The 11,503-nt window shown below is 47.0% G+C and overlaps 1 non-coding gene across 1 annotated transcript; it reads left to right on the plus strand.

Moving 5' to 3' along the window:
* The first annotated feature begins 4,336 nt into the window (after positions 1 to 4,336).
* Positions 4,337 to 4,411, plus strand: Trnas-cga. Its single transcript has one exon. It is a non-coding gene; the product is annotated as a tRNA-Ser (tRNA).
* Positions 4,412 to 11,503: the final 7,092 nt, after the last annotated feature.

Genomic DNA, 11,503 nt, shown 5'->3' on the forward strand with positions numbered 1-11,503 from the left:
ACCCTTTTTGAATCAGAAGAATTACCCCAAAAAATAGTACCATACGACATAAGCGTGTGAAAATATGCGAAGTAGATTACTTTTCGTGTTGAAGTGTCACTTATTTCAGATACTGTTCTAATGGTAAATAAAGCAGCATTTAGCTTCTGAACAAGATCCTGGACATGGGCTTTCCATAACAGCTTACTATCTATCCGAACGCCTAGGAACTTGAACTGTTCCGTCTCGCTTATAATATGCCTATTCTGTCTGATCAAAATATCGGTTCCTTTTGAATTGTGAGTTAGAAACTGTAAAAACTGAGTCTTACTGTGATTTAGCATCAAATTATTTTCCACAAGCCACGAACTTATTTCATGAACTACATTATTTGTTACTGTTTCAATATTACACACAAGATCCTTCACTATCAAGCTGGTGTCATCAGCAAACAGAAATATTTTTGAATCACCTGTAATACTAGAAGGCATATCATTTATATAAATAAGAAACAGCAGTGGCCCCAGCACCGACCCTTGGGGAACGCCCCACTTAACAGTGCCCCATTGGGACTGAACATCACTACCACTCTCAATATTGCGGAGAATTACCCTCTGCTTTCTGTTCTTTAAGAGGCGAACCAATTGTAAGCTACTCCCCATACTCGATAATGGTCCAACTTCTGCAGTGATATTTTGTGGTCAACCCAGTCAAAAGCCTTCCTTAAATCAAAGAAAACACCTAGCGTTCGCAAGCTTTTATTTAATCCGTCCAAAACCTCACAGAGAAAAGAGAATATAGCATTTTCAGTTGTTAAACCATTTCTAAAACCAAACTGAACATTTGACAGCAAATTATGTGAATTTAAATGCTCCAGTAACCTTGTATATACAACCTTCTCGATAACTTTAGCAAACACCGATGGCATAGAAATAGGTCCATAATTGTTAACATTATCCCTGTCTCCCTTTTTATAAAGTGGCTTCACTACTGAGTGCTTTAATCGGTCAGGAAACCGACCACTCCTAACGGAAATGTTACAGATATGGCTAAGTACTGGGCTAACATACATAGAACAATACTTCAGTATTCTGCTAGATACCCCGTCATATCCATGAGAGTTCTTAGTCTTTAGTGATTTATTTATTAACTCAATCTCCCTCTTGTCAGTATCACGGAGGAGCATTTCAGGTAACAGTCTCGGAACACTTTTTTTTAAGAGCGCTATATGATTCCCTGTTGGGACTAGGTTTCTATTTAGTTCACCTGCTATATTCAGAAAGTGATTATTAAATACTGTACATATATGCGACTTCTGAGTAACACGGACATTCCCACTACGCACTGATTCTATATCCTCGACCTGTCTCTGCAGACCAGCCACTTCCTTTACGACTGACCATATGGTTTTAATTTTATCCTGAGACTTAGCTATTCTATCTGCATACCACATACTTTTTGCCTTCCTAATAACATTTTTAAGCACCTTACAATACTGTTTGTAATGGGCTGCTGTATTTAGATTTTGACTGTTTCTAACGTTTTGATATAATTGCCACTTTGTTCTACAAGATATTCTTATCCCTCTAGTCAGCCACCCAGGCCGCCTGTTTGTGCTAGTACCCTGTTTTAAACGTTCTAACGGAAAGCAACTTTCAAAGAGCATGAGAAAAGTCTTGAGAAAAGCATTATATTTATCGTCTACTGTATCAGCGCTGTAAACATGTGATTTAAATTGTTCTGTACACAGCTGGTTTAATACAACAGCTAAACGAGAGAAAAAATTATATCTCCCTGAAAAATAATAAACTACGTTCATAATCGCGAAGAAAGTGTAACGTTTCTTATAAGGACCTATCTTAGTAAATATTCCTGTCACTTATTTGAGCCGTGGCGACTGGCGCTAGGGTGTTCTTCTTGCATCGCTGATACCGATATTCGGCTGTCCTTCTATCTTCGACGGCTCCCCCGGCGCTAGGGTGTTCTACTTGCATCGCTGATGTGTATATTCGGCTGTCTCGCTATCTTTGACTGCTCCCCCCGGGCGGTTTTCCGGGTGAACGTGTCACGGGAGAGTCTCCGGTCGGTGTTCATCGAGCCAACTTGCGTTGCAAACAAACCCGCGTCCCTAACCGTGGTGCATGGGCCTCGCCGTGCTCGCCGCCCTTGTCTTTTCTACCGTGCCGATCATTGGGCGCCTTGACGTGCAAAATTGTGGCGGGGGTTCGTCGTCTCACGCTGAACAGCTTCCCAGCTCGTAATTTGCAAGCGCCAAGTTACGTATGGGCAACGGCCTTGCCGCAGTGGCTACACCGGTTCCCGTGAGATCACCGAAGTTAAGCGCTGTCGGGCGTGGCCGGCCGTTGGATGGGTGACCATCCAGCTGCCATGCACTGTTGCCATTTTTCGGGGTGCACTCAGCCTCGTGATGCCAATTGAGGAGCTACTCTACCGAATAGTAGCGGCTCCGGTCAAAGAAAACCGTCATAACGACCGGGAGAGTGGTGTGCTGACCACACACCCCTCCAATCCGCATCCTCAATTTAGGGTGACACGGCGGTCGGATGGTGCCGATAGGCCACATGTGGCCTGAAGACGGAGTGCTAAGTTACGTATGACTTTTATTCTGTGTTTAACTAACAAGATTGTTGAAACTTATTGTGGCTTGGGTAACTGCGGGGGATGGTTCTGAACTTGGTTCAACAGTGGCTATTTTAAGGAGGCTTATGTTCCTCATTCCGTTTTGGTCATCCGTGGAGTGTGTATTTTAAATGGTTTCCATGCAGATTTTAACTTGTTTTAGGACATATTTTCCGCTTTGGGACTGGCTGCGGTTGAGTGCCGGCAGCCGTAGAGTTAATGATTTAATCATTTGTCACGGCAGGTTTTGATATGTTTATTTAATGTTGAAAGTACCTTAAGGCAACTGGAAGTGATCTCTAAATTTCCTGCTAATTTACTGGGAGACGGGTAATGTTAGAGCTTTGCTCCTTAAGAATTTAGTGGCGTGCTTATTATATATTACATTTTGTGGCTGTGATATGACCGTGTTTTCATTGCAATCTATTTGTGCTGCAGACCATTTGTTAAGTCTGCTAGTTCCCTGGCGTCGGTGCGGTTATGGATTCTTGTCAGGACCGCTCATTGTGAAGCCGGTCGGACTATATATAAATACATACCGCCTGCTAGTCAGCCTGTGCACAAGTCGTGGGGAGTGAACGCTCGCATTGCCTGCCGGCCGTAGCGCCATTGCTTCCATATACTGCTGTCGGCCTTAACGCTATTCTCTAAAGTTAAGTGCTATTTGGGAATCATTCAGAGTCAATTAAGTGAGGCCACCTTATTAATATTGGCGTTTCTGTAAGTTATTTTATTGGTTGAGTTATTTCTAGCCCTTCTTATTTAACACTTATGTTAATCATTTGTGTATCTTTAATGAACGTGCAACTTTTTATTATTCCTGTGTGCAAGTTTTGCGCCCTGAGTTGGCCCACTTTGTATTTTTAGTATAAGCATGTTTCACTGTGGACCTCTATGTGGGCAGTTCAGTTTTATTAAGCTTTAAGATCTCTTTGTTCTTTATGAATTTGTGGTATTATGTGGCTGTGTAACTTTGGTTGGAAATGTATGGTGTTATCAGTCTCTCGAGACATGGTTAACGAAGAACTACTGTTTGTGACTGATTATTCACCATGCCTACTATCAATGATTTTGGTTGCGGACGTAAAATAATTTGATTCTTCCAGAATGAGATTTTCACTCTGCAGCGGAGTGTGCGCTGATATGAAACTTCCTGGCAGATTAAAACTGTGTGCCCGACCGAGACTCGAACTCGGGACCTTTGCCTCTCGCGGGCAAGTGCTCTACCAACTGAGCTACCGAAGCACGACTCACGCCCGGTACTCACAGCTTTACTTCTGCCAGTACCTCGTCTCCTACCTTCCAAACTTTACAGAAGCTCTCCTGCGAACCTTGCAGAACTAGCACTCCTGAAATAAAGGATATTGCGGAGACAAGGCTTAGCCACAACCTGGGGGACGTTTCCAGAATGAGATTTTCGCTCTGCAGCGGAGTGTGCGCGAATATGAAACTTCCTGGCAGATTAAAACCGTGTGCCTGACCGAGACTCGAACACGGGACCTCTGCCTTTCGCGGGCATATCAGCGCACACTCCGCTGCAGAGTGAAAATCTCATTCTGGAAACATCCCCCAGGCTGTGGCTAAGCCATGTCTCCGCGATATCCTTTCTTTCAGGAGTGCTAGTTCTGCAAGGTTCGCAGGAGAGCTTCTGTAAAGTCTGGAAGGTAGGAGACGAGGTACTGCCAGAAGTAAAGCTGTGAGTACCGGGCGTGAGTCGTGCTTCGGTAGCTCAGTTGGTAGAGCACTTGCCCGCGAAAGGCAAAGGTCCCGAGTTCGAGTCTCGGTCGGGCACACAGTTTTAATCTGCCAGGAAGTTTCAATATGATTCTTATTCAATCAAAGTGAAGATTTGTATATTGCATCAGTAAGGGGGCAAATGTCCGAACTGAAGTTTATAGTAAAGTCTGTTTTGAGTCAAATTAAAATTGTAAAATAATCACAAGCTTGTCCATCACCAGTGATCCCGTGCTTCCTATTTCCTTTAAATAACTGCGGTAAGATTGTGCTTTTGATTTTCTAATGAACTGGGTAGTACCACAGTTCAATTATTTACAGAGGTATACAATTTATCTGAAATACCTAGTGTGGAAAATTATTGAGGAGGAATTTTATAGGGTCAAAACTAAAAGAAAACTTTCTTCAGTGGTATGTCCAGGATCTGGCACCTGCAGAGATATGGGCCAATGTGGATCTCATAACCACCTGTTTGTTACGTAGAAGCAGACACCACATTCACTGCTGCATGTGGGTACCCCACATTCTGGCACATCCCCCTGTAAATCAAGCACTAGTTCACATATTCACAGTGTGTCTCACATGTGATGGTCACACGCATCTATAACGTCTGCAATTGTCGCTGGGTTAGCATACACCCGTAGACCGAAATCCAATGGATTCCGTTCCGGTCAACAGAGGCCATGCTACATGACTACCTAGAACCACCCATAGTCCATGAAACGTTGCAGTGAAGCAAGATGTGATGAATCTCGTTCTACGTCTTTATCTATAACCCGGAAGCCATCTTGCTGTTGTTAGATCGGTTATTGCTGCTATTATAGCGGGTTATCATGAATTAAGTCAGTTTGAACATGGTTTTATAGTCGGCGCACTAGCGATGGGACACAGCATCTCCGTAGTAGCGATGAACTGGGGATTTTCCCGTACGACCATTTCTCGAGAGTAACGTGAATATCAGGAATCCGATAAAACATCCAATCTCCGACGTCGCTTCCGCCCAGAAAAAAAAATCAAGCAAGAATAGAACCAACGACAACTGAAGAGAATCGTTCAACGCGACGGAAGTCAGATTTCAATGTTGGGCTATCAACAAGTATCAGCGTGCGAACCATTCACGACACATCATCGTATGGACATTCGGAGCCGAAGGTCCACTCGTCTACCCTTAGTGACTGCACGACAAAAAGCTGTACGCCTTCCCTGGGCCAGTCAACGCAAACATTGGACTGGTGATGACTGGAAACATGTTGCCTGTTCGCGCGAGTCTCGAGTTGCATCGAGCGGATGGACGTGTACGGGTATGGAGACAACCTCATGACTCCATGGACTCTGCATGTCAGGAAGGGACTGTTCAAGCTGTTGGAGGCTCTGTAATGGTGTGGGACATGTGCAGTTGGAGTGGCATAGTTTCCCTGATACGTCTAGATACGACTCTGAGACCCTATAAAACAATATCAGTCGCCTTTATTTGGGTTTTGTTTTTCGGCTACCAGTTTCGACGATACACTACGGCATCTTCAGGCCAGCCTAAAAATAAAACCTAAATAACCGCTATTGGTATTGTTTTATTGGATATTGACTATCCATAGTCCCATACTCCAGACAGGAGATGGAGTTACATCCACGACTCTAAGAGGTTTGATCACCTGCATCCATTCATGTCCATTGTGCATTCCGACGGACTTGGGAAACTGCAGCAGGACAATGCGACACTGCACACGTGCAGAATTGCTACAGAGTGGCTTCAGGAACACTCTTCCGAGTTTAAACACTTCCGCTGGACACCAAACTTCCCAGGCATGAATATCATTGAGCATATCTGGGATGCCTTGGAATGTGCTGTTCCGAAGAGATCTCCGTCCCCTCGTACTCTTACGGATTTATGGACATCCCTGCAGGATTCATGGTGTCAATTACCTCCAGCACTACTTCAGACATCAGTCGAGTCCATGCCACGTCGTGTTGCCGTACTTCTGTGTTCCTGTGGGGGGCCCACCACGATATTAGGCAGGTGTACCAGTTTCTTTGCCTCTTCAGTGTAAGGACCGATGTGCAGAAGAGGGAGTAGGGCAGTATGACTTTCCGTCCGGTGTGCGGTAAATGGGGAAACGTGAACTACAGCGACGTTATTACCAAATGCGTCCTAACATGACCAACGAGTTGTTATTCGTATCTTTGCTGCCGAAAGAAAATAACGCTTATGGAGTAACATGTCGGAAACCACCATAGTGGAGTGGTGTGCCAAGTTCATGATGAGGCTCGTCCCCGTATCGCAAATGTCGTAACGCAGAATGGACGGCAACTAAAGTGGCAGAGACTCGGGCACCAGCCCTATAGTCTTGGTCTCTCCCCAGGAGACTATCTCGCCTTTGGTCCCTTAAAAAAGACCATGAATGGTCGACGATTCCTTTTGGAAGAGGATGTGCAGCAGGTAATTACGGGCAGCCCCATGGAGCAGGCCAAGGCGTTCTACGAAACGAGTATATTCAGCCTGGTGCGTCAGCGGGATGTTTACCTCAATGCGCACGGTGGTTTTGCCTGATTGGCGGGCGGTTTTGGACTCTACGTCTTTCGAACGGAAGTCCTTTGGTCGTCGCTTTGTAACTTAGGAATAATCCTTTATACCTGAGCTCTCCCGCGTTGGAAAAAGAAACGAGGGACTTTCTTTCGTATTGTTACTTCTGACTACGACATTAATTAAAATGATCACTGAACCGTGATCTGGCTCGTGTTTGTTGGCGTCTTGTATTCGGTTTGTGACCTCTCGTTTTCTTAGTCCCTTCACTGACGCCACTACGTTTGCTCGCTTTGTCCGTGAGTGGCAGCAGCGACGTTTATCGATAGCGAGTACTGTGGTATTGTCTTCGGAGCGACCACTAGTATTTCCGGGTCGTCGTGTGTCTGGAAGTTCAGTTGGGACGGAGCAGCAGTGAGATCCGACAGCGCCAGTACTCGCCGAGGGAGCTGGCGATATATGCACTGCTCGATGGAAGGATGTGGTCGCGAGAGTGCACGACCATGTCGAGGTCTGAATTCAGCTCAAGTTGAATGGATCGTTATATTTGAGTAGTGCAACCTTCACTTGTGAGTGTGTCCGTCCGACGAAGAGACCTCATGCCATCCAGCTGTCAGTTGGCAGTTTTATACTCCGACGTTTCCCTTGCCTGACTTGATTGACAACGACAGATGGTTGGTCGTTCGGTCGTTCGTGTCAGTGGACGGCGCGTATCTGTTCTTTCGACCGTTTCTGTGTTAAAAATGGCTCTGAGCACTATGCGACTTAACTTCTGAGGTCATCAGTCGCCTAGAACTTAGAACTAATTAAACCTAACTAACCTAAGAACATCACACACATCCATGCCCGAAGCAGGATTCGAACCTGCGACCGGAGCGGTCGCTCGGTTCCAGACTGTAGCGCCCAGAACCGCACGGCCACTCCGGCCGGCCGTTTCTGTGTTCTTAGCGTTCATATCTACGTGCAATTCGTCTTGTTGCTGTATAGCGACTGTTTTAGCATTGTTTGAGTTGTTTGTGGAATTGTCTTTAGCGGTTCCATGTGCATCTAGTCAGGCAGTTTGGTCTTAACCCTGGCTGCGTAATAGGATTTGGTGGAGCCAACTTGTGTAATTAAATGCCTATCATTTGAACATGTTAACTGTTATTCTGTCGTGGTATTGGTTATCGCATCGTAGGTGAATTTTGCGAGTGTGCTGGTCGGCGTTTAACCTGTCCCTAGTTTGAGCTGCCATCCTGTTAAGTGAGCTCTTGGCTGCCTGTCTCACCGTTTACGCAGCTGTAGGAACTTTTTCTCAGGTCGATCCTTGGAGCACTGTCTGTGGATCACTCCCTTCTTTCTTTGCTCTGATTGTGTCAATTGTTTAAAAATAATATTTAGTTTAAATTATTCGTATTGCTTGTGGCCTTTAGCCGACAAATAATTTGAACTCTCAGAATGAGATTTTCTCTCTGCAGCGGAGTGTGTGCTGATATGAAACTTCCTGGCAGATTAAAACTGTGTGCCGGACCGAGATTGGAACTCGAGACCTTTGCCTTTCGCGGGCAAGTGCTCTAGCAACTGAGCTATCCAAGCACGACTGACGCCCCGTCCCCACAGCTTTAATTCCGCAATTTCCTCGTGTCCTACCTCCCAAACTTAACAGAAGCTCTCCTGCAAACCTTGCAAAACTAGCACTCCTGAGAGAAAGGATATTGCGGAGACATGGCTTAGTCACAGCCTGGGGGATGTTTCCAGAATGAGATTTTTACTCTGCAGCGGAGTGTGCGCTGATATGAAACTCCTTGGCAGATTAAAACTGTGTGCCGGACCGAGACTCGAACTCGGAACCTTTGCCTTTCGCGGGAAAGTGCTCTACCAACTGAGCTATCGAAGCACGACTCAACGCCGCGTCCTCACTAAGTTTGGAAGGTAGGAGACGAGGTACTGGCAGAAGTAATGCTATGAGGAGGGGGCGTGAGTCATGCTTGGGTAGCCCAGTTGGTAGAGCACTTGCTCGCGAAAGGCAAGGGTCCCGAGTTTCAGTCTCGGTCCGGCACACAGTTTTAATCTGCCAGGAAGTTTGAATTTGAATTCTTCTTAATAAGGCCTTCAGCCGTCAGTGTAGCTTGTGTTACAGTCAATATTTTTAAAATGATTGTTTTTAAAAAAATTGTTTCCGAAGTGTACGTGTTTACTGAGCAACCAACGGAAACTAAGGCCCCGTCCACTCCTTTTCCTGCCTTCCCTAACTCCCACGTTTCAATCACACCATAATGTCTGATACTCCAAAAAACAATTAGTAGTGAAGTAGATAAGTAGCCAGTGACTGACCGCTAGAAGACTATGGCGTTGAACAGTCTGTATAAAGGAAGAGTAGGGCGCGGTGACAAATTGTCTCTCCCAGTCGTCGATCGCTGTCTGCCATCGCAGTGCCGCACCCCGGTACACGGCCAGGGAGTTACGCCACCGTCACCGGCAGACCGGCATCCATTCACAGGGGGGTATCGGCGGCTCTGCTTTCACTTCATTAACCGCAGGCCGCCTGGCACTCCTAGCCGGACCGACGTTCGCCGCGTCGCAGGCGCCCGCTCGCTATAGCCAAATGAGGGCGGCGGACGGCCGCCGAAATAAAAGGAAGCGAAGCCGTCTGGCCGCGCGGGTTTCGCCACCCTCCTGCACCAGTCTCGACATAAACACGTCCTCAGCACCTCGAGGCCGGGCCGGTATCTGAACGCCGTTAATTTCGTTTACGGCCACTCGCGGGATAAGTGCGCTCTAGCGGGGCGGTGAAAGGGATTCCCCCGGCACCTGTGCCCGCCGTTGCCTCACGTAGCCTAGCGACAAGGAGAAGGCAGTCGTACCACTTGTCATCTGAGACACCAACTTCTCAATTAGTACAGGCAAGGGAACGGCACTGTCCCGGTTTTTTTTTTTTTTTTTTTTTTTTTACGCAATAGTGACTAACACATCTACACGGTCTACTCGAGTTAATGTGACCACCACCTGTGCTCGAATGAACGTCCAATAACCACTCACTGAAGACACTTGGCACCTCAAGCAGTCGTGGAGGCCATAAAATTCTGTCGGAGGGAACCTTGCCACGGTCCCTGCATCTCTCCTCGTCGGAGGTTCGAGTCCTCCCTCGGGCATGGGCGTGTGTGCGGTCCTTAGCGTAAGTTAGTTTAAGCTACACTCATGCTCATAAATTAAGGATAACTGCAGAATGTGGTGCAGCATAACGTGGCACTACACAAAACTGGCGCTAATAGCATAGGCACATATGGAACACACACGACACAGGTCTGTAAGTCTACGTTACTGGTGATAAGTTGAGAAACCCGTCCCGAAACACATGTGCTACAAAACGCCGCTCTTTCCTACGCATGTACCCCGACATCAATGTGGGATATGATGAACATGCGCTACAGTCGCAGGTTCGAATCCTGCCTCGGGCATGGATGTGTGTCATGTCCTTAGGTTAGTTAGGTTTAAGTAGTTCTAAGTTCTAGGAGACTGATGACCTCAGATGTTAAGTCCCACAGTGCTCAGAGCCATTTCTGATGACCATGCACACGTACACAGGCCACACGACAAATTGGCATACTCTGGTTCAAAAATGGTTCAAATGGCTCTCAGCACTGTGGGAGGCCATCAGTCCCCTTGAACTTAGAACTACTTAAACCTAACTAAACTAAGGACATCACACACATCCACCGAGGATTCGAACCTGCGACCGTAGTGGTCGCACGGTTCCAGACTGAAGCGCCTAGAACCGCTCGGCCACACCGGTCGGCTACTCAGGATCTGGTGGTCGAGCAGCTGCTGGGTTATAGTCTCTCATTCTTGCGCCAGTGCCTGTCGGAGCTCCTGAAGTGTCCTAGGGGTTTGAAAACGTGCAGCGATAGGTCGACAGAGAGCATCCCAGACGTGCTCGATGGGGCTTAGATCTGGAGTACAGGCAGGCCACTCCATTCGCCTGATATCTTCTGTTTCAAGGTACTCCTCCACGATAGCAGCTCGGTGGGGCAGTATGTTACCATCCATGAGGAGGAAGGTGGGACCCACTGCACCCCTGAAAATGCAGACATGTGCAAAATGACGTCCCGATACACATGACTTGTTACAGTTCCTCTGTCGAAGACATGCAGGGGTGTACGTGCACCAATCACAATCCCACCCCACAACATCAAACCACGACCTCCATGCAGGTACCTTTCAAACACATTAAGGGGATGGTATCCGGTTCCTGGTTCACGCCAGATGAAAACCCGGCGAGAATCACAGTTCAGACTATACCTGCACTCGTCCAGTCCAATGACCATGTACTGTGTTCTTGACACCAGGCTTTACGGGCTGTCCTGTGACCAGGGGTCAGTGGAATGCACCTTGCAGGTCTCCAGGAGAATAAACCGTGTCTGTTCAGTCGTCTGTAGACTGTGTGTCTGGAGACAACTGTTCCAGTGGCTGAGGTGAGGTCCCGAGCAAGTCTACCTGCAGTACTCCGTGGCCGTCTGCGGGCACTGATGGTGAGATATCTGTATTCTTGTGGTGTTTTACACTGTGAACGTCCCGTATTGTAGCGCCGGACACGTTTTCTGTCTGCTGGAATCGTTGCCATAATCGTGAGATCACACTTTGTCGGACACGGAA

Source organism: Schistocerca piceifrons, chromosome 9 (genome assembly GCF_021461385.2).
Source record: "Schistocerca piceifrons isolate TAMUIC-IGC-003096 chromosome 9, iqSchPice1.1, whole genome shotgun sequence".
NCBI classification, from domain to species: Eukaryota; Metazoa; Arthropoda; class Insecta; order Orthoptera; family Acrididae; genus Schistocerca; species Schistocerca piceifrons.